The sequence below is a fragment of the Hyla sarda genome, chromosome 1 (genome assembly GCF_029499605.1).
Source record: "Hyla sarda isolate aHylSar1 chromosome 1, aHylSar1.hap1, whole genome shotgun sequence".
NCBI classification, from domain to species: domain Eukaryota; kingdom Metazoa; phylum Chordata; class Amphibia; order Anura; family Hylidae; genus Hyla; species Hyla sarda.
Genome location: NC_079189.1, coordinates 213,808,695 through 213,828,028, shown reverse-complemented (window position 1 = coordinate 213,828,028; position 19,334 = coordinate 213,808,695). Strand labels below are relative to the sequence as shown.

The following is a 19,334-nucleotide window of genomic DNA, read 5'->3' as shown; positions in this document are numbered from 1 at the left end:
TTTTTAATACATTTTATTAAAAAAAAATTATAAAAAATGTATTAAAAGTTTTTTATATGCAAATGTGGTATCAAAAAAAAGTACAGATCATGGCGCAAAAAATGAGCCCCCATACCGCCGCTTATACGGAAAAATAAAAAGTTATAGGTCATCAAAATAAAGGGATTATAAACGTACTAATTTGGTTAAAAAGTTTGTGATTTTTTTTTAAGCGCAACAATAATATAAAAGTATGTAATAATGGGTATCATTTTAATCGTATTGACCCTCAGAATAAAGAACACACGTCATTTTTACCATAAATTGTACGGCGTGAAAACGAAACCTTCCAAAATTAGCAAAATTGCGTTTTTCGTTTTAATTTCCCCACAAAAATAGTGTTTTTTGGTTGCGCCATACATTTTATGATATAATGAGTTATGTGATTACAAAGGACAACTGGTCGCGCAAAAAACAAGCCCTCATACTAGTCTGTGGATGAAAATATAAAAGAGTTATGATTTTTAGAAGGCGAGGAGGAAAAAATGAAAACGTAAAAATTAATGGGCTGAGTCCTTAAGGGGTTAAAGGGGTACTCCGTTGGAAAACATTTTAATTTTTTTTAAATCAACTGGTGCCAAAAAGATAAACTGATTTGTAAATTACTTCTATTAAAAAATCTTAATCCTTCCATTACTTATTAGCTGCTGTATACTACAGAGGAATTTCTTTTCTTTTTGGATTTATTTTCTGTCTGTCCACCGTGCTCTCTGCTGACACCTCTGTCCATGTCAGGAACTGTCCAGAGCAGCATATGTTTTCTATGGGGATTTTCTCCTGCCCTGGACAGTTCATTGACACGGACCAGGGATGTGGAAATCCTATAGCCCGACGCCCGGGACAAGTAGTTTTGGGCGCCGGGCAGGTGAATTGTTTATAGATTTAGCCCTGTATCGGGCTAGCAGGGACAGACCGACTTCCCCCTTATTTTTCTTTAATGTCGGTGTGAGGCGCAGGAGCCGATGGAAGTCTACACCTCACACCGGCACTCAGAGTGTATGGAGGGGGCGACGGCCTCCAGCTGACCGCAGAGCCCCCTTATCTCCCCTCCCGGAGGATGGACGGAGCTCAGAAGACACAGCAGGGTGAGAGGACGTAGACAGCTCCGTGCACAGCTCCATCCCCCACACACAGCTCCCCCCTCCCCCTCCCTCTCCCCGGCTCTGTCTAGACAGGACCTAATCCACCACGGGGAGGTTGCTAGTTTGCACGGGGAAAACACAGAGCAGGGGGGAGGGGAGAGAGGAGTGGACGGAAATCTCACCTCACACCGGCCGGGACTACAGCTCTGATGTCCACTCATGGCGGCTCAGGTGAGGAGACCAAGAATGCAGGCGGCGGCAGGAAGGGTGGTTGTATATGTAGGGTGTGAGTGTATGTGTGATGTGTGTATGTAATGTATGATGGGGGGGCAGCGGCAGGTGTATGTATGATGTGTGCATATGTATGGTGTATATCAGTGTTTCCCAACCAGGGTGCCTCCAGCTGTTGCAAAACTACAACTCCCAGCATGCCCTGGGCATGCTGGGAGTTGTAGTTTTGCAACAGCTGGAGGCACCCTGGTTGGGAAACACTGGTGGATATGTATGGTGTGAGTGTATGTGTGTATGATGTCTATGTGTGATGTGTATGTAATGTATAATGTGTGTATGATGTCTATGTGTGATGTGTATGTAATGTATGATGTGTGTATAATGTCTAAGTGTGATGTGTATGTAATGTATAATGTGTGTATAATGTCTAAGTGTGATGTGTATGTAATGTATAATGTGTGTATGATGTCTGTGTGATGTGTATGTAATGTATGATGTGTGTATGTCTATGTGTGATGTGTATGTAATGTATAATGTGTGTATGATGTCTGTGTGATGTGTATGTAATGTATAATGTGTGTATGATGTCTAAGTGTGATGTGTATGTATGTGATGTATGATGTGGGGTGGGCAGCGGCAGGTGTATGTATGATGTGTGTATATGTATGGTGTGAGTGTATGTGTGTATGTAATGTATGATGTGGGGGGGGGGCAGTGGCGGGGGGTGTGTGTGTATGTATATGGGGCAGTGGCTGGTGCATGTATGATATGTGTATGCATGAATGTTTTGTATAGGAGCGGACTGTCACGTCGGGCATTAGGGCAGTTGTGCCATCTAATTTTATTTATTTTTAGTGGCCCCCGCACTAAATTGCACCCCCAGAATCCCGCCCCCTTCATACTCAGCCGACGACCAAGAGCCCCACGGATGCACACAAACGCCCGAACCAAAACTACAACTCCCAGCATGTTGGACCATAACCTAAACTGTAGAACTATAAAGTGCAACATGCTGGGAGTTGTAGTTTTGGTTCGGGTCAGCTGCAGAGCCATAGGCTGCATCAGGGCATGCTGGGTGTTGTAGTTACTAACTGCAATTCCCAGTATTCCTTGACACAGACTATGGCTCTGCAGCTGACACAAACCAAAACTACAACTCCCAGCATGTCCCACAATAACCTTAACTGTACTATACAGTGCAACATGCTGCAACACCCACACCACCATAGGCTGTATCAGGGCATGCTGGGTGTTGTAGTTATCTAGTAACTAAATGCAACTTCCAGCATTTTCTGACACAAAATGCAGCACATAAACTGGAGAAGCAGAACCCCCCCCCCCCCCCCAGTAACACATAAGTCCCTATTGAGACTGAAAAATAGTGATTAAAATATTTTAAAAAGTGCGTATACATGTGAATAAGCCCCTTTCCTAATAAAAGTTTCCAATTTTCTTTAAATAAAAATAATGTACAAAAATAAACATAAGTGGTATCGCTACATGTGGAAATGTCCAGACTATTAAAATATAATGTTAATTGAACCGTACGGTGAACGGTGTAAATGTAAATAATAGTCCAGAATTGCTAATTTTTGGTCACTTCATATGAGAAATTTTTTATAAGGTGATCAAAAAGTTACATCTAGACTTTTCTGGGCTTGGCTCTGGTGTAAAAGGAGCTACAGCTCTCCAGCCGCTAATATCCTGGCATGCTGCGATCACCTATTAAACCATTAGATCATCGCTGTCAGCAGTGTCTAAAGGATCTTATATCCATCCCTTGTGGTCTAGTGGGGGGGATCAGACTATTTTGTTTGAAATTATTTCATCAACCAGGACAAGTGGATTTTCTTGAGGGACAAGTAGATTGTGTTCCGCTTTAGTCCCTTGGACAAGTAGTTTTTATTTAAATTTCCACACCCCTGCGGACAGAGGTGTCAGCAGAGAGCACTGTGGACAGACAGAAAAGAAATCCAAAAAGAAAATAATTTCCTCTGGAACATACAGCAGCTAATAACTACTGGAAGGATTTAATAGAAGTAATTTACAGATCTGTTAAACTTTCTGGCAGCAGTTGATTTGAAAAACATTGTTTTCCACCAGAGTACCCCTTTAAGCATTATCCATAAACTACTGACACATATCATTTCATAGCCACAATATATTATACAATAGTAATATACACAAATATTGTTATTGATTGCTTAAATGGTATTAAACGTGCTGTTAGGAAATCTTTATTTTTTATTATTTTTTTGCTGTTCTTAGGTAAAAAAAAAAAGCAAAAACACACAATAGTCATATAGGTTATTCTGGGGGCATTATCTCCATATAGTGTGCAGTCTTCTGACTGGAAAGTAGCAGCCAATCCAGCATCAGAATGACACTGCTTGTTATGTGATGCAAAACAAATGACATCAGTAGAGAAATGGGCAGGTTGTTAGGACAACCAGGTGCCTTAGGAGCCCATTAATGCACATCCAGAGTTACCACAGCAAGTTTCTACAAGAAGACGAGCTTTACCTGCCGCAGCTCTGGTAAGAAACAGCATTTTAGATTTCCCTTCCTTTGTTCTGTGAAACATGTTTCCTTACCGATTTATTAGTTTGTTGTGTGTAGTTGATATTTTCCTACAGGTTTTTTTTTGTGCGTCTTGCTTTGATGTTCAATGCAGTCACCACAGCAATAGCTTTTAACCCTGTAAGGACCAAGCCCATTTTGACCTTAATTTTAAAATAAGAATGCTTGGATTGGGGGAAAATATAAATTTTTGCTGATGATACAGTGCCACAATTTTCCTCAGTGTGTATGTGGTATTGCAGCTCACTCCCATTAAAATGAATAATGCAGAGTTAATAATGCAGAGTGGGGATGCATTTAAAGGTAAAAATAAAACATGCTTCCATGCGCCAATGCGACCCCCCCCCCCCCCCCCCCCCATCAGCTGCTGGGTATCGGCTTTCGATCCCCTCTCTGCTTCTGATGACATTTCGCTCCTGTAAAAAGAACTGGTCAGCAAATCACTGTCTACATTATTAGTCATGAACTTGATGTGTTAGAAGGACAGAGTAAGCAAAGTGAGGATCTGAGCAACTTTAAAGAGTGCCGGTCACTAAATAAATAACTCAGGCTATGTTCCCTAACTACTCCTAACACACCTACCACCCTTAGAAAAAGTTTCAGAGCTTTTAAAAGCTCTGTATCATACCTTTATTCTTGCTCACATAGTGACATCTTTTAGCAGAAGAAAGTGGGCATTTCCCAGTATGCATGATGTCACTGAAGCCTGCTGGGGGACCACTTCCACCCTCACATCATTGCAGCGCTGTGATGAATAGAAAACCTCAAGCTCTGTGCAGCAGCTTTCAGTCTGTGCTTCTTTCAGTGAGGTTCTGTTCAGGTTTTAGTCTGTGCAACTTAGGCTGTGCAGCTGCTTTCAGTGAGGCTCTGTGCAGCTGTGAATAAAGCTCAGTGCAGAAAAACACTTCCTGAGTTTGGTCTCCTGCCATTACAAGCAGGAGACCAAAATCTGAGATTTTGACCAGACAGAATTTGTCTTGGCCAAGAAGGGACACCCCTAGTGGCCAGAAGTATACAGATGAAAAACTAACAAAGTTTTTTTTATTTTTTTATTCAAGCCAATTACAAAAGTAATTTATTTGGGATAAGTAATCAAATATTAAAAATCATGTTTAATGACAGTGCCCATTTAACAAGAGCCAAATAGTGTTGGCTAGACAAATGGGTCAGAGCGTCTCCAAAATGGCAGATTTTGTAGGGTGTTCCTGGAATGCAGTTGTTAGAACCTTCTTAACCACTTAAGGACACAGCTCATTTTGGCCTTAAGAACACACTCAATTTTATTTTTGCATTTTCTTTTTTTCCTGCTCTCCTTCTAAAAATGAGGGCTTGTTTTTTTGCACGACAAGTTGTCCTTTGTAATGACATCACTCGTTTTACCATAAAATGTATGGTGCAACCGAAATTTTTTTATTTGTGTGGGGAAATTTAACCCCTTAAGGACTCAGCGTTTTTCAGTTTTTGCATTTTTGTTTTTTCCTCCTACATTTAAAAAATCATAACCCTATCAATTTTCCACCTAAAAATCCATATTATGGCTTATTTTTTGCGTCACCAATTCTACTCTGCAGTGACATTAGTCATTTTACCCAAAAAGCCATGGCGAAATGGGAAAAAAATCATTGTGCGACAAAATTGAAGAAGAACGCCATTTTGTAACTTTTGGGGGCTTCCGTTCCTACGCAGTACATTTCTTTGGGGGGCCACAGAGCCCTCCATGTGCTGGCCAGAGGTAGCCTGACTGCCATTAGGTACCAAGATGAGATCCTCAGACCCCTTGTGAGACCATATGCTTGTGCGGTTGGCCCTGGTTTCCTCCTAATGCAAGACAATGCTAGACCTCATGTGGCTGGAATATGTCTGCAGTTCCTGCAAGAGGAAGGCATTGATGCCATGGACTGGCCCGCCCGTTCCCCAGACCTGAATCCGACTGAGCACATCTGGGACATCATGTCTCGCTCCATCCACCAACGCCACATTGCACCACAGACTGTACAGGAGTTGGCTCAGGAGACCATCTTCCACCTCATCAGGAGCATGCCCAGGCATTGTAAGAAGGTCATACAGGCACGTGGAGGCCACACACACTACTGAGCCTCATTTTGACTTGTTGTAAGGACATTACATCAAGGTCGGTTCAGCCTGTAGTGTGGTTTTCCACTTTGATTTTGAGTGTTACTCCATATCCAGATCTCCATGGGTTGATACATTTGATTTCCATTGATAATTTTTGTGTGATTTTGTTGTCAGCACATTCAACTATGTAAAGAAGAAAGTATTTCATACGATTAGGTCATTCATTCAGATCTAGGATGTGTATCTTTTTTGAGCAGTGTACTTTTTTTAGTGAAACTACAGGTGTTACAAACTGGAGCCTTTTGCATAGTGCTGAATTTTATTTTATTGAAAGTGTTGTAGAACTATAAGTCTCAGCAAGCCAACCAGCTGCATATCCTGTAGCAGTATGTATAGTTATGAGTAGTCCATTATGATTGTGCAAGCGTTGTACTTTTTTTTATAAGCCTGTTCCTCCTTGACAGAGGACGACAGACACACAATAGGCAGAAAAAGGGTTAAAGAGGTACTCCTGGGGGCGTGGCTTGTGCAGCGGTCTGAGCGGTCGCATGTAGCGGTAGCTCCCGCACCGAACCTGGGATATCTTTCTCCTGTTTAGTATCCTGACTCCCGAGACACCACCTGGACGCACCGGAACCATGGGGCGCACTAATAAGGCTGACCAGAACCGGAACAAAGATAAATCTGCAGTGGAAAAGCTGCAGGAGTTTGCACGGGGCCCTGTCCAAGATGGCGCCGGCAGCGCGGCCCCGGGGCCGGAGGATGTGGAGGACGATTCTCCTGAGTCCGGAAGCCCCGGAGACTCCGGCTCGGATCTCACTTTGAAGCAGGTGACCGAACAGCTACTCCAAGCGATTTCGTCCTGCCAGACGACGCTCACAGGGAAGCTGGAGGAGGTGAAGGTGGACGTGGGCCTGCTGCGTCAGGACCTGCAGAATGTACAAGGCCGGTTGGTGCAGGTCGAGGACCGTGTCTCTACTCTAGAGGATACGGTATCTCCGATGCCGAATACTATCTCCACGTTGGAATCGCAGCTGTCCATGTGTAAACAGAAACAGGATGATCTGGAGAACAGACTGCGAAGGAATAATGTTCGCATCATTGGACTACCTGAGCGGGCTGAAGGTCAGGCGCCGGCCATGTTTGTTGAGCGGTGGTTCCGTGAGTTGTTCCCCAATGCCCCATTCTCCGTGGCGTTTACAGTTGAGAGGGCCCATAGGGTCCCGGCCCGGGCTCCACCACCTGGGGCCCCTCCTAGGCCGTTCTTGGCCCGTATCCTGAACTGTAACGACCGTGATTTATTACTGCGTCAGGCTCGACAATTAGGGGACATCACCTATGATAATGTGAAAGTATCCTTTTTCCCAGACTTTTCTGCTGATTTACAGAAAAAGAGGGCGACCTTTGCTACTGTGAAAGCGCGTCTTCGAGAATTGCAAATTTCTTACTCAATGGCATATCCTGCCCGCCTGCGGGTACAAGATGGAGATCGAGCGGTTTTCTTCACTGATCCAGCGGAGGTGTTGGAATGGCTGCGCAGAAGGAGAGGAGCTTCCCCCCGCATGGTGGCATGAGTGATCCTGCTAGTCCTGATTTCCCTTTTTTCATGTTTGCTCCCCGTCGCACAGTACCCTGGCCCTGATGGGTGGTAGTTGAAGCCATTCCCCGTGGTGGGAGGGGGTCTCTGCTTTATTAATAACATCCTGGGTTCACCCCCGTATATAGAAGTCACCTATATTACATCTACAGACTATGGTGAGCTTGTTATAGCTGGTTGAGTACTGGACTTGGATTTTTGACTATGTGTTTTTGTGGGATGCTACGGTATCTCAATTTATGGGTTTTCAATTGGTTAATGGTTTTGGCCCGCACTATGATTCTTTGCTGGGGACTGTATGGTATGTGTTGCTTCTGGGGGGGGGGGGGGGGGGGTTTGACTTTCTGTTTAATGCTCTTTTTTGTTTTCTTTAATGATGGCTGCTTATAGAGTGATGTCCTGGAATGTTAGGGGATTGGGGTCCCCTAAAAAGAGGGTACTAGTCTTTTCTCATATACGGAAATTTCAACCACAGATAGTGTGTCTACAAGAGACGCATCTCGTCCCATCCAGGTGTCACCTCCTGGGGAGGCCGTGGGTGCAGTGGCGAGCTCACTCCTGCCACACGTCCTTCTCACGGGGTGTCTCCTTGTTGATACATAGATCCCTTAGATGGGAGCCCGTTACTGTCAAGATCGACCCCTTAGGTCGTTTTATATTGGTTCACGCCTATGTGAATAATGACCCCTTAATCCTGATTGGTATTTATAATCCCCCGCCAGCTACGTTAGAGGTGTTCCACATAGCAATATCCTTTGCAGCAGCGTACCCGGGTGTTAAATGTCTGTGTATGGGGGACTTCAATATGATTCCAAATATGTCTATAGACCGACAAGTGGGGGGACTGGGTAACCCTTCCGGGGGCCCCAGTCCCTTCGCGGCTCTCATGCTCGAGGTGGGTTGGGTTGATTTATTTAGGGTTAGACACCCAAGTGCAAGAGTATATTCCTGTTATAACTTAGGGCATAACTCTCTATCCCGTATAGATCACGCTTATGGATCCTCCGCTTTGGCGGGGGTGGTGTCCGAGATTTATTACTATACCAGAGCTATTTCTGACCATTCACCCCTGTTACTTTCAATTAATGTCCCTTCTGTTTCTGTTCATAGAAGATGGAAGGTGCATCCCTTTTGGCTGCAGCTTTTAGATCCGGTGGACAGGATCCCTGACCAACTGCAGGTATTTCTAGGGACACAGGACTGTGAGACAGACCCTGGTATACTGTGGGAAACTCTGAAAGCATACTTGAGAGGTTGTCTTAGATCATCCATCTCTTATCTGAAGAGGGAAACCTCAGTCAGAGAGGAGGAACTGGCGGAGCGGTGTGCTGGATTGGAGGCCAGGTACACGGAGGATCCTACAGACGCTCATAGGGAAGCTTGGCTTGCCATGGGTAGGACATATTTACAACATCTAAATGAGAAAATGAACCGTAAGTTGTTTTTCTCTAAACAATTCTTCTTCGAGCATGGCAACCAGTCCAGCAAGCTCTTAGCCCAACTGGTGAGACAGGATAAGGCCGCTCCCCCTATTCTCCGCATTTCATCCTCTGCTGGGACGGTTCTACTGGACTCTACCAGTATTGCTGATAGATTTGCTGACTTTTACATTGACCTATACAGATCTAGAGTGACGTACTCGACTTCTGACCTGTTGGACTACCTGGCGAGGATTACATTTCCCAGACTTTCGGTCGTGGATAGGGAGGACTTGGACAGGGACATTACGACTGACGACATCGAGGAGGCTGTGACTGGGATGACTGGGGGCAAAGCCACGGGTCCTGATGGGCTTCCTTTGGAGGTCTATATTAAGTATCTTCCTCAGGTGGCCAGCAGTTTGCAGTCTATGTATAGCAACGCATTTGTGTCTGGGTCCTTGCCGGCTTCTCTATGTGAGGCTACCATAGTGGTTCTCCTTAAGCCCGATAAGGACCCCTTGGATTGTGGGTCGTACAGACCAATATCGTTGCTGAATATTGACTACAAAATACTCACAAAGATATTAGCATTGCGCCTGAATAAATGTATACGGACCATTATTCATGAAGACCAGTCCGGCTTTATACCGGGCAGATCCACTACTGATAATATAAGGAGGGTCCAGACGGCGGTGCAATTGGGGTCCGCATTGGAACAGGACTGGGCTTTGGCCTCGCTTGACGCGGCCAAGGCCTTTGATTCAGTTGAATGGCCTTATCTCCTGGCAGTACTACAGAAGTTTGGCTTTGGCGGCGGAGCCCTTGGCTATCCAAATTAGACAGGACCGGGATGTTTCCGGTATAGTGTATGGTGGTAGGGAGGACCGAATTGGTTTATATGCTGATGACATGGTCTTGTTCTTGAGTAACCCGCGGTCCTCACTCCCTCTAGTCATATCTACGATAGATAGATTTGGTGTGTACTCTGGTCTTGTTATTAACTGGTCCAAGTCCTTTTTACTTCCTCTTCGGCCTTCTGGGTGGCCCGCTGTTTTTGCGGGCCTCCAGGTGGTTGAACAGTTTAAGTATCTGGGTATTCTGGTCCATAAAGATATGTCTAATGACTTTGCATTAAATGCCCTCCCACTCCTTTCCTTGATTAAAGACAAATTTAAGATCTGGGGTACTTTGCCTCTGTCCGTCCCAGGCCGGATAAACTTGATCAAAATGATCATTTTGCCTAAATGTCTCTACATTCTGGAGCATGCTGCTACTCCCGTACCCATGTCCTTCTTTAAGTCCCTCCACTCGCTTTTACCTTCTTTTATCTGGGGCAATTCCAGGTCTAAATTGAAGTTGGTAACCTTGCAGCGCATGAAGGCCCGGGCGGGTTATGCCCTCCCGGACTTCCAGGCATACTACTTGGCTGGACAATTGAGGCTACTTCGCTCATGGGTCAGGGCGGAGCCACTACCCAACTCGGAACACCACCTTGCCCATTATGCTCATCAGACCCATTTAAGGGCCTGGTTGGACAGGCCTTCCTCTGGGAGCGGTAGACTCTTACCTTTACATCGCCTGGCCTCCCAGGTGTGGACGACGGTCAAGAAGCTTCATGACTTTACAGACGTAGCGACTGACCTTCCGCTTTGGGATGCCCCATATCTGATGCACTTGACAGCTGACTTAGATCCGACCTTTTGGAAATCCCATGGCATTAGAGAATTGTCTCACCTGTACTCGGATAATATTCTTTCTTCCTTCACCCAGCTACAAGGAAAATTCGACCTACCTAGAACGGCTTTTTATAAATACCTGCAGTTGCGCCATGCCTTATTGACTCAATTCCCCCCGTCCACCACTAAAATCTCTGATTACCCACTGATAGGAGTTATCAGGTCTCAAGGTCCTGGGGGGTTAGTTTCTGTTCTTTACGCTCATATTATTGAAATTAAGCATGCTCGGGCACCTCTCCCTGCGGAAGCATACTGGAGATCCCATATCCCTGGTCTGACTGAGGAACAGTGGAGGGAGGTCCAATCGTCTCACACACTGGTGTCCCCCGCTGCAAATAATAAGATTACCCAACTCTACATTATTCATAGTTGCTATCTCACACCGATTAGACTGCATCGAATGGGTAGGACACAGAGTGACCAGTGCCACAGGTGTAGCTCTCCCAGGGCAGATTTTTGGCATCTTATTTGGTCTTGCCCATATGTGTGTTATTTTTGGAAGGAGGTCACATCCTTTCTCTCCTCATTATTAGGTAGAACTGTCCCTCGTATACCCCTGTTTTGTCTGTTTGGTATTATTGATGAAGACAGTTGGCCTTATTTCACTAGAGTTTTGCTAAGAGAATCACTGTTCATGGCCCGTAAGGCCATAGCTTTGAGGTGGATGGATCCTAGACCTCCTAATGTGTCTATGTGGAAGAGATTGATAAACAATGTATTACCATTTGAACGCTTGGTATATAAACATAGGAAATGCGAAGCAAAGTTTGATAAGGTGTGGGGTGTGTGGTGCGCTTCTACTGATACTCTGTTTACAGCCCACGACTACTATACATCTAGGGACGCATTGCTGCCTCGCACTCCACCCTGAGACAATTGTTGATTGTTGTTTACCTGGGGACCCTCCCTTTGATCCCCCCCCCTCTATTCCTTCCCCTCTTCGTTCTATTTTTCCTTTTTGGTGCTTTCCCCTTCCTCCCTTTGGCCCTCTTTCTTTCGTTTTCCTTACTCCTCCCGTCCACCCCCCCCCCCCCATTTCTTTTTGTTTTGACAGTGGCAGTGGCTTGCGGATAGTGCCCATAGTGATTTCCATCTGATATATACGACACATTGGTTTTACTATGTCACGGAGCACTCCTACGTCTTATTTACACTGCACCTGACCGCTGTACTATGCTTTTATCCCGATATACCAATGCCCCCCCTGCGTGGGAATTTTGTCGTGTGTAAGCATGGCTTGTGCGGAGCCATATGTTTTGGTTTTACTGTTTTGTTATCTTTATTTCCTGTTCAATAAAACGAATAAAAAAAAAAAAGAGGTACTCCTGCTTTGAAAAATGTGCCAGTGGGTTTGGGGTGGGGGGCTGATCGGGACCTCTGTGGATAATTGCGGGGTCCTGATCAGCTGAGATGACGGCCCAATGTGCCTTACCCTCTTCCATGCGGTCAGATTGGCACTCTGCTAATCCAGATTGCTTTAGCGGGCTTGAGAAGTAGAGCGCGCCGCCGATAACACTGATCAAAAGATTAAAAGATTTATTTATTGTATGTGGGCGGGGAATCTCTATGGAATGTCTCTGTTCACCGGATACTGTCTGCTCTGTCCTGGTAATAGTTTTAATTTTAATTCTTTTTGTGTAACCTTCAGTATGCAAAGGGTCAAAGAACTACAACAGTTGTAGGGCTTTGTCCCTTTGCATATTGGCGGTTGTAGTGCTTTGTCACTTTACATGCTGGGAGTTGTAATGCTTTGTCACTTTTCATATTGGAGTCGGTAATACAGATTCTAATATCCAGAGGGGCAAAGCACTACAACCCCCAGCATGCAACCTCCTGTGCCATTACGTGATGCGACGTGTATTGGCATGGGCGGAGCTTCCTGTGATGCCACGCATATAATTATTTATGCAAATTACCATGGCCGGTTTTTATTTGCAAGAAAGGTGGCAACCCTATGTACAGCCTAGAAAAGAGTACGACTGCTCCACGTCAACAATATTCCAAAGCTTTGTACATAAATTCTGCAGACAGTGAGATGCATTTGTTCTGTCAGGGCAAAATTTGTGTCTGTAAAGGGTGCCATTTTATGGTACACTCAGGGGAAATACAGTGAAGGAAAGGGTGTTGTGTCACTTTTGTGCACAGTTGTATAAGTGCAGATTCAAGCATGCCAGATTTTTGTGTCACACAAACAGGTGGGGGAAAAGGGGAAATTAGGAGAAAAAAAGTGTGTTGTGTGGGAAAAAGCAGGGCATAGAGGGCTTACAGTGGGGCAAAAAAATATTTAGTCAGCCACCAATTGTGCAAGTTCTCCCACTTAAAAAGATGAGAGAGGCCTGTCATTTTCATCATATGTATACCTCAACTATGAGAGACAAAATGAGAAAAAAAATCCATAAAATCACAATGTCTGATTTTTTAATAATTTATTAGCAAATTATGCTAGAAAATAAGTATATGGTCAATAACAAAAGTTCATTTCAATACTTAGTTATATACCCTTTGTTGGGAATCACAGAGGTCAAATGTTTCCTGTAAGTCTTCACAAGGTTTTCACACACTGTTGCTGGTATTTTGGCTCATTCCTCCATGCAGATCTCCTCTAGAGCAGTGATGTTTTGGGGCTGTCGCTGGGCAACACAGACTTTCAACTCCCTCCAAAGGTTTTCTATGGGGTTGAGATCTGGAGACTGGCTAGGCCACTCCAGGACCTTGAAATGCTTCTTACGAAGCCACTCCTTCGTTGCCCGGGCAGTGTGTTTGGCATTATTGTCATACTGAAAGACCCAGCCATGTTTCATCTTCAATGCCCTTGCTGATGGAAGGAAGGTTTCACTCAATATCTTACTCGCAAGCGCTGCAGTCTCCCCAAACCGGGACCACCGCGTGTGTGTTGGAGCTTCCTCTCCTCTCCTCCCCGTCTGTAATGAAGAGGGAGAGGCAGAGAGAGGGGAGGAATATTGATGAGCTGGGAGGCGCTGCGGGCAGAGGCGGTGACGTCAGAGTGCCAGTTACCCCGCCTGTGCCAGTTAGCACTTCATTAGCATATAGGGAAAAACTAAGATATCGGCAGAACGGCCGGGCGGATCTGGGCACAGTAAGCATCAAACTGATCAGCGTCCCCCACACTATCAGCCAGTACCACTGGTTAGTGCGGGGGGACCAAGTTTTCCTTTATTAAAAAAAAAACGTGGTTATAGAGAAACCCAGCTACATCCTATTCTGTTATAGTTTTAATTTCTTAATTTTGTCTGCACCTTGAGATCTGAATTTCAGCTATTTTTTGATTGCACATGTCTACGGCACTATTGGATATAGCGTAACTCAGTATCTCGGTACATACACTAATTTTATCCATTTTAGTGTGTAGCCACTCAATCTCTTTATATTTCTTTACACAAATCAGTCGTCCTGGTCCCTTTGCTAAAAAAAACAGCCCCAAAGCATGATGTTTCCACCCCCATGCTTCACAGTAGGTATGGTGTTCTTTGGATGTACCTCAGCATTCTTTCTCCTCCAAACACGGCGAGTTGAGTTTTACCGAAAAGTTCTACTTTTGGTTTCATCTGACCATATGACAGTCTCCTCCTCTGGATCATCCAAATGCTCTCTAGCAAACTTCAGACGGGCCCGGACATGTACTGGCTTAAGCAGGGGGACACGTCTGGCACTGCATGATTTGAGTCCCTGGCGGAATAGTGTGTTACTGATGGTAGCCTTTGTTACTTTGGTCCCAGCTCTCTGCAGGTCATCCACTAGGTCCCCCCGTGTGGCTCTGGGATTTTTGCCCACCGTTCTTGTGATAATTTTGACACCACGGGGTGAGATCTTGCATGGAGCCCCAGATCGAGGGAGATTATCAGTGGTCCTGTATGGCTTCCATTTTTCTAATAATTGCTCCCAAAGTTGATTTCTTCACACCAAGCTGCTTGCCTATTGCAGATTCAGTCTTCCTAGCCTGGTGCAGGTCTACAGTTTTGTTTCTGGTGTACTTCGACAGCTCTTTGGTCTTAGCCATAGTTGAGTTTGGAGTGTGACTGTTTGAGGTTGTGTCTTTTATACTGATAACAAGTTCAAACAGGTGCCATTAATAAAGGGAACAAGTGGAGGACAGAGGAGACTCTTAAAGAAGAAGTTAAAGGTCTGTGAGGTCTAATTGACAGAGTGCCCCGGGTGTCACTTTTGACACCCAGTGCGATCCTCCTGTATAATGTATAGGTGCGGGCGGCCACTCTTCTATGGTCCCCTGCACTGCCGTGTATATACACCTATTCATATTTCCCGCATAGAGCTGTGATTGGCCAGATGGTTCTAGCCAATCACAACTCTCTGTGGGAAATATGAATAGGTGTGTATATACATATATATATATATATATATACACACACACCTCAGTGTAGGGACCATAGAAGAGGGACCTGACACCCGCTGTGATCATCCTTCATCCCTGAAATGCGAAGTGCCTTCCTCCTGTGCTCGCATCTCTGCTATGTACTCCAGCCGGCCACTCACCATTCATATTTCTCGCTGAGAGCTGTGATTGGCTGCCACCATCCGGCCAATCCCCACTCTGGGCAGAAAATATGAATGAGTGATGTGAATTTCTATTCAAAGCACTGGCCGGCCGGAGTATAGTGCAGGGATGCAAGTGCTGTTTAGAGCCGCTCCGCATCTCTGCTATATTATGCATAGATCGCCCCGGGTGTCAGGAGTGACACCCGGGGTGATCTGTCTATTAGTACAGGAACTACTACTCCCATCATGGAACAGTGTGTTCCATGCTGGGAGTAGTAGTACTACCTAAACTATAATTTTTAAAAAAAGTGAAAACACACACACACTAAATTTTTATTATTGTCGGCTACATTTTTAGTGCCCTGCCCGCCCACATAAATTGATCCCTGTTTAAAAATGAATTAAAATTTTGTTATAAAAAATATAAATTGTTAAATAAAAAATGTTTTCCATCACTACTGCATTGAAAAAATGGCAATGCAATTTCCAGTCAAAGGCAAAAAAAACGCCAAACACAGGAAAATGCTGTGGCGTATTTTTTTTTTTTTGGGCCACAAAAAAAAAAAAACAAGTCGAAACTTAGCCTAAATACTTTTTTGTATGTTGCTTTGCTGGCAGTAGACAATCTGGGGGACATTTATAAATGTTGCCTGTACAATGCAGTTTTTCCTCACAGAATTTGTTGTGCCTATTTTTGCTGCTTAAACAGTGTTATACACAAGTTGTAGGGTTATTGCTGAGGTCTGGGTTCACCTCTAACATTCTATCCGAACCCGACTTTTTGCCAAAGTTCCTCGAACCTGCCGAACTGAACTTTTTAAAGGTTCACACTATTCTACTATATGCATTGAATGAGTATGTATATTGTGTGGCCGTTGCATTCAAAATGACTGAGCTTATAGAGCAACAAATCTGCATCTCATTTTTGTGTCAAGCCTGAACGTTGCTCCAGGAGAAACATTCCGCATTCCGGATACCGAACAAAAAAAAAAAGAGCATGTCAACTATTTTTGCGGAATTCTGCAGCAGTCAGTTGAAATCAATGGGACTCTGAATTCCGTCCAGAATGTGTGTGTCGAGCACAAGAAATTCAGCGCAAATTACATTCCATGCAAAAATGCAAAATATCTGCTGCCGGCTTGGCAGAACAGAATCTGAGCGGATGCATGGAATTTCCGCCATGTGAACATAGCCTGAGAAAGTTGAATGTGTATGGACCGCAGTCGTTAAAGATCGGCGACTGGCGGTGCCAGAACTAGAAGATGATCTGGGGATTCCTAAAACTACTGTGTCCAAGATGGAAGAGACCCTGGGAAAACTGTCTGAGGTCCCAAAGTTACTTTAAAAGGGGCTGAAGCTTTATTGTCCTATATACACCAATGTGCCCAGCTGTGAAACTACGCTTCAGGTTAGACGTCACTGCTGTTTCTCATCGATAACGTTCCCGTCAGTTCTCCATATCTTCTCTAGAGATTGCATGCCTGTCAGAGGTAGCCTGGCCATCTAAAAAAGCCACGCCACTGTCTGCAGCAGACTATAGAATTGCAGCAAGGAATGTGCTACTGTGGTGAGTGTAAAACGTCAGTATTTTTTTATTGTTTTCATTGTTATTTCAGCAATGCAGATAAGTGCATGTATAATTACAATACGGTAATTTCATAGTATTTTATTGATCTGCTTTAAATAGTATTTTATGCAAGGTAGAATAATAACTACAGTATATTAAGGTCTTTATAAAGCAGTGTTTCCCAACCAGGACGTCTCCAGCTGTTGCAAAACTACAACTCCCAGCATGCCCGGACAGCCAACGGCTGTCCGGGCATGCTGGGGGTTGTAGTTTTGCAACAGCTGGAGGCACCCTGATTGGATACACTGCCATAAAGTGTAAAAAAATTGAGGTGCTGTATTAACGGATTGGACAGAATTGGGTTAATGGCTATAAATCTATTTATATAAGTATTTTATGATGGCCTAAGTCACATGGCAGAGCTGTGTGCCTCATGTGCTGCTTGGTTTGGATTCATATTGCACATTCTTTCCAGTCTATACCCCACAATACCGATGTCTGATAAAAAATAATAATAATTCTGTTTTATGCATTCTCTTTTGATATCCGAAGCATGGAGATACCCTAGCACCCCATAAAACACAAAAATATGGGGGCTCAACCTCTATATCAGAGTGCAAAGCATTGTATCCCAATAGCCATATACAAAAGATAGACAAAAATATATGGATACAAAAAAAAGACACAGTACAATTAAAAATAACTAAAATTGCTCTAAACAGAGCAACCTCCAACAGAAATATGAAGGGAGGATATAACCACCCTCAAGAGGGCACAATACAATGCCTAGTGTACAGAATCAGCGTACACAGAAACGTGCACTGCGTAGAAACGGTACCCCCCAAAAGTTACAAAATAATAATTTTTTTTCGCCGCAGATTTTGTTATTAAATAAGTGATGTATTTACAAAGTACAATTGGCAAAAAAACAAGCCCTTATATGGGTCTGTAGGTGCAAAATTGAAAGTATTATGATTTTTAGAAGGGCCGGAAACCAGGAAACAACGAAAGTGCAAAAACAAAAATTGGCCTGGTCCTTAAAGGGGTATTCCAGGCCAAACCTTTTTATATATATATATATATATATATATATATATATATATATATATATATATATCTCAACTGGCTCTGGAAAGTTAAACAGATTTGTAAATTACTTCTATTAAAAAATCTTAATCCTTCCAATAGTTATTAGCTTCTGAAGTTTTCTGTCTAACTGCTCAATGATGATGTCACGTCCCGGGAGCTGTGCATGATGGGAAAATATCCCCATAGGAACTGCACAGCTCCCGGGACGTGAGTCATCAGAGAGCAGTTAGACAGAAAACAACAACTCAACTTCAGAAGCTAATAACTATTGGAAGGATTAAGATTTTTTTAATAGAAGTAATTTACAAATCTGTTTAACTTTCTGGAGCCAGTTGATATATAAAAAAAAGTTTTTTCCTGGATAACCCCTTTAAGGGGCTAAGGTATATTCTAGTGATGTGCCGATGAGCGGCTGTCCGGGTATGCTGGGAGTTGTAGTTTTTCTACAGCTGGAGGCACCCTGGTTGGGAAGCACTGCTTTAGGGAATTTGCCTTTGGTAATGAAGCCTGTTGGTATGTCTATGTTTTAAGCAACTTTTTAAAACCTTTTCACACAGTTGTCATGTAAGCATTGCAGTTTTACACAATCAGATACAGAAGACCGTCTCCGCCACGTGGATCACTTCTGCTATAGTCAGACATACTCAGGGGGTGGAGAGGTATGTCACATGGAATATTGCAGTGTCAGCAGGATTTGGTTCATGTTTTTTCCCTTTGTAACTGTAAGCTAGCTGGCAAGTAGACAAGGAAACTGACCATTTATTCAGTGTAAGGCCTCGTTCACACAGTGGAATTTCCGAGCCAAATTTTTTTGAATGGGATTCTGCTGCACCGTGAAAACATCTACTGAGGAATTTCCGATTGTGGCCTCTCCAGAAGGAATTAACATGTCAATTATTTCTGCGGAATCAGACGTAAATGCATTGCCTTCTATGGAGATGGCGCATTTCCGAGCAGTTCTAGCATCCGCATGTTCTGCCGTCACAAGCGGGTCTGCAGAATGTCTGCTGGAAATTTTCCGGCCTTCCACGAAAAATCCCCCGTGTGAACATAGCCTAAAAGTCAATACTTCTTCAAGATTTTAATTTATAGACAGGTTCACAAAGGAAACTAAAGGATCACTGCACAAAGTTCCTGAATCATTACATTTAGAGATGAGCGAACTTACAGTAAATTCAATTCGTCACGAACTTCTCGGCTCGGCAGTTGATGACTTTTCCTGCATAAATTAGTTCAGCGTTCAGGTGCTCCGGTGTGCTGGAAAAGGTGGATACAGTCCTAGGAGACTCCTAGGAGACTCTTTCCTAGGAATGTATCCACCTTTTCCAGCCCACCGGAGCACCTGAACGCTGAACTAATTTACGCAGGATAAGTCATCAACTGCCGAGCAGAGAAGTTCGT

General features: G+C 44.0%; 1 protein-coding gene across 2 annotated transcripts in view; it reads left to right on the top strand.

The window, feature by feature from the left end:
- The window catches only part of ABCG2 (ATP binding cassette subfamily G member 2 (Junior blood group)), a 134,390-nt gene that overhangs the window by 2,928 nt on the left and 112,128 nt on the right, over nt 1-19,334 (top strand). The window contains exon 1 of one of the 2 annotated variants that reach the window (XM_056568516.1): nt 3,871-3,889. The exons of the other annotated variant lie outside the window; for it this stretch is intronic. The gene's annotated coding sequence lies outside the window, so the exon portion shown is untranslated. Of the gene's footprint in view, nt 1-3,870; nt 3,890-19,334 lie in introns of those variants that run through there. 2 annotated transcript variants of the gene reach the window in all.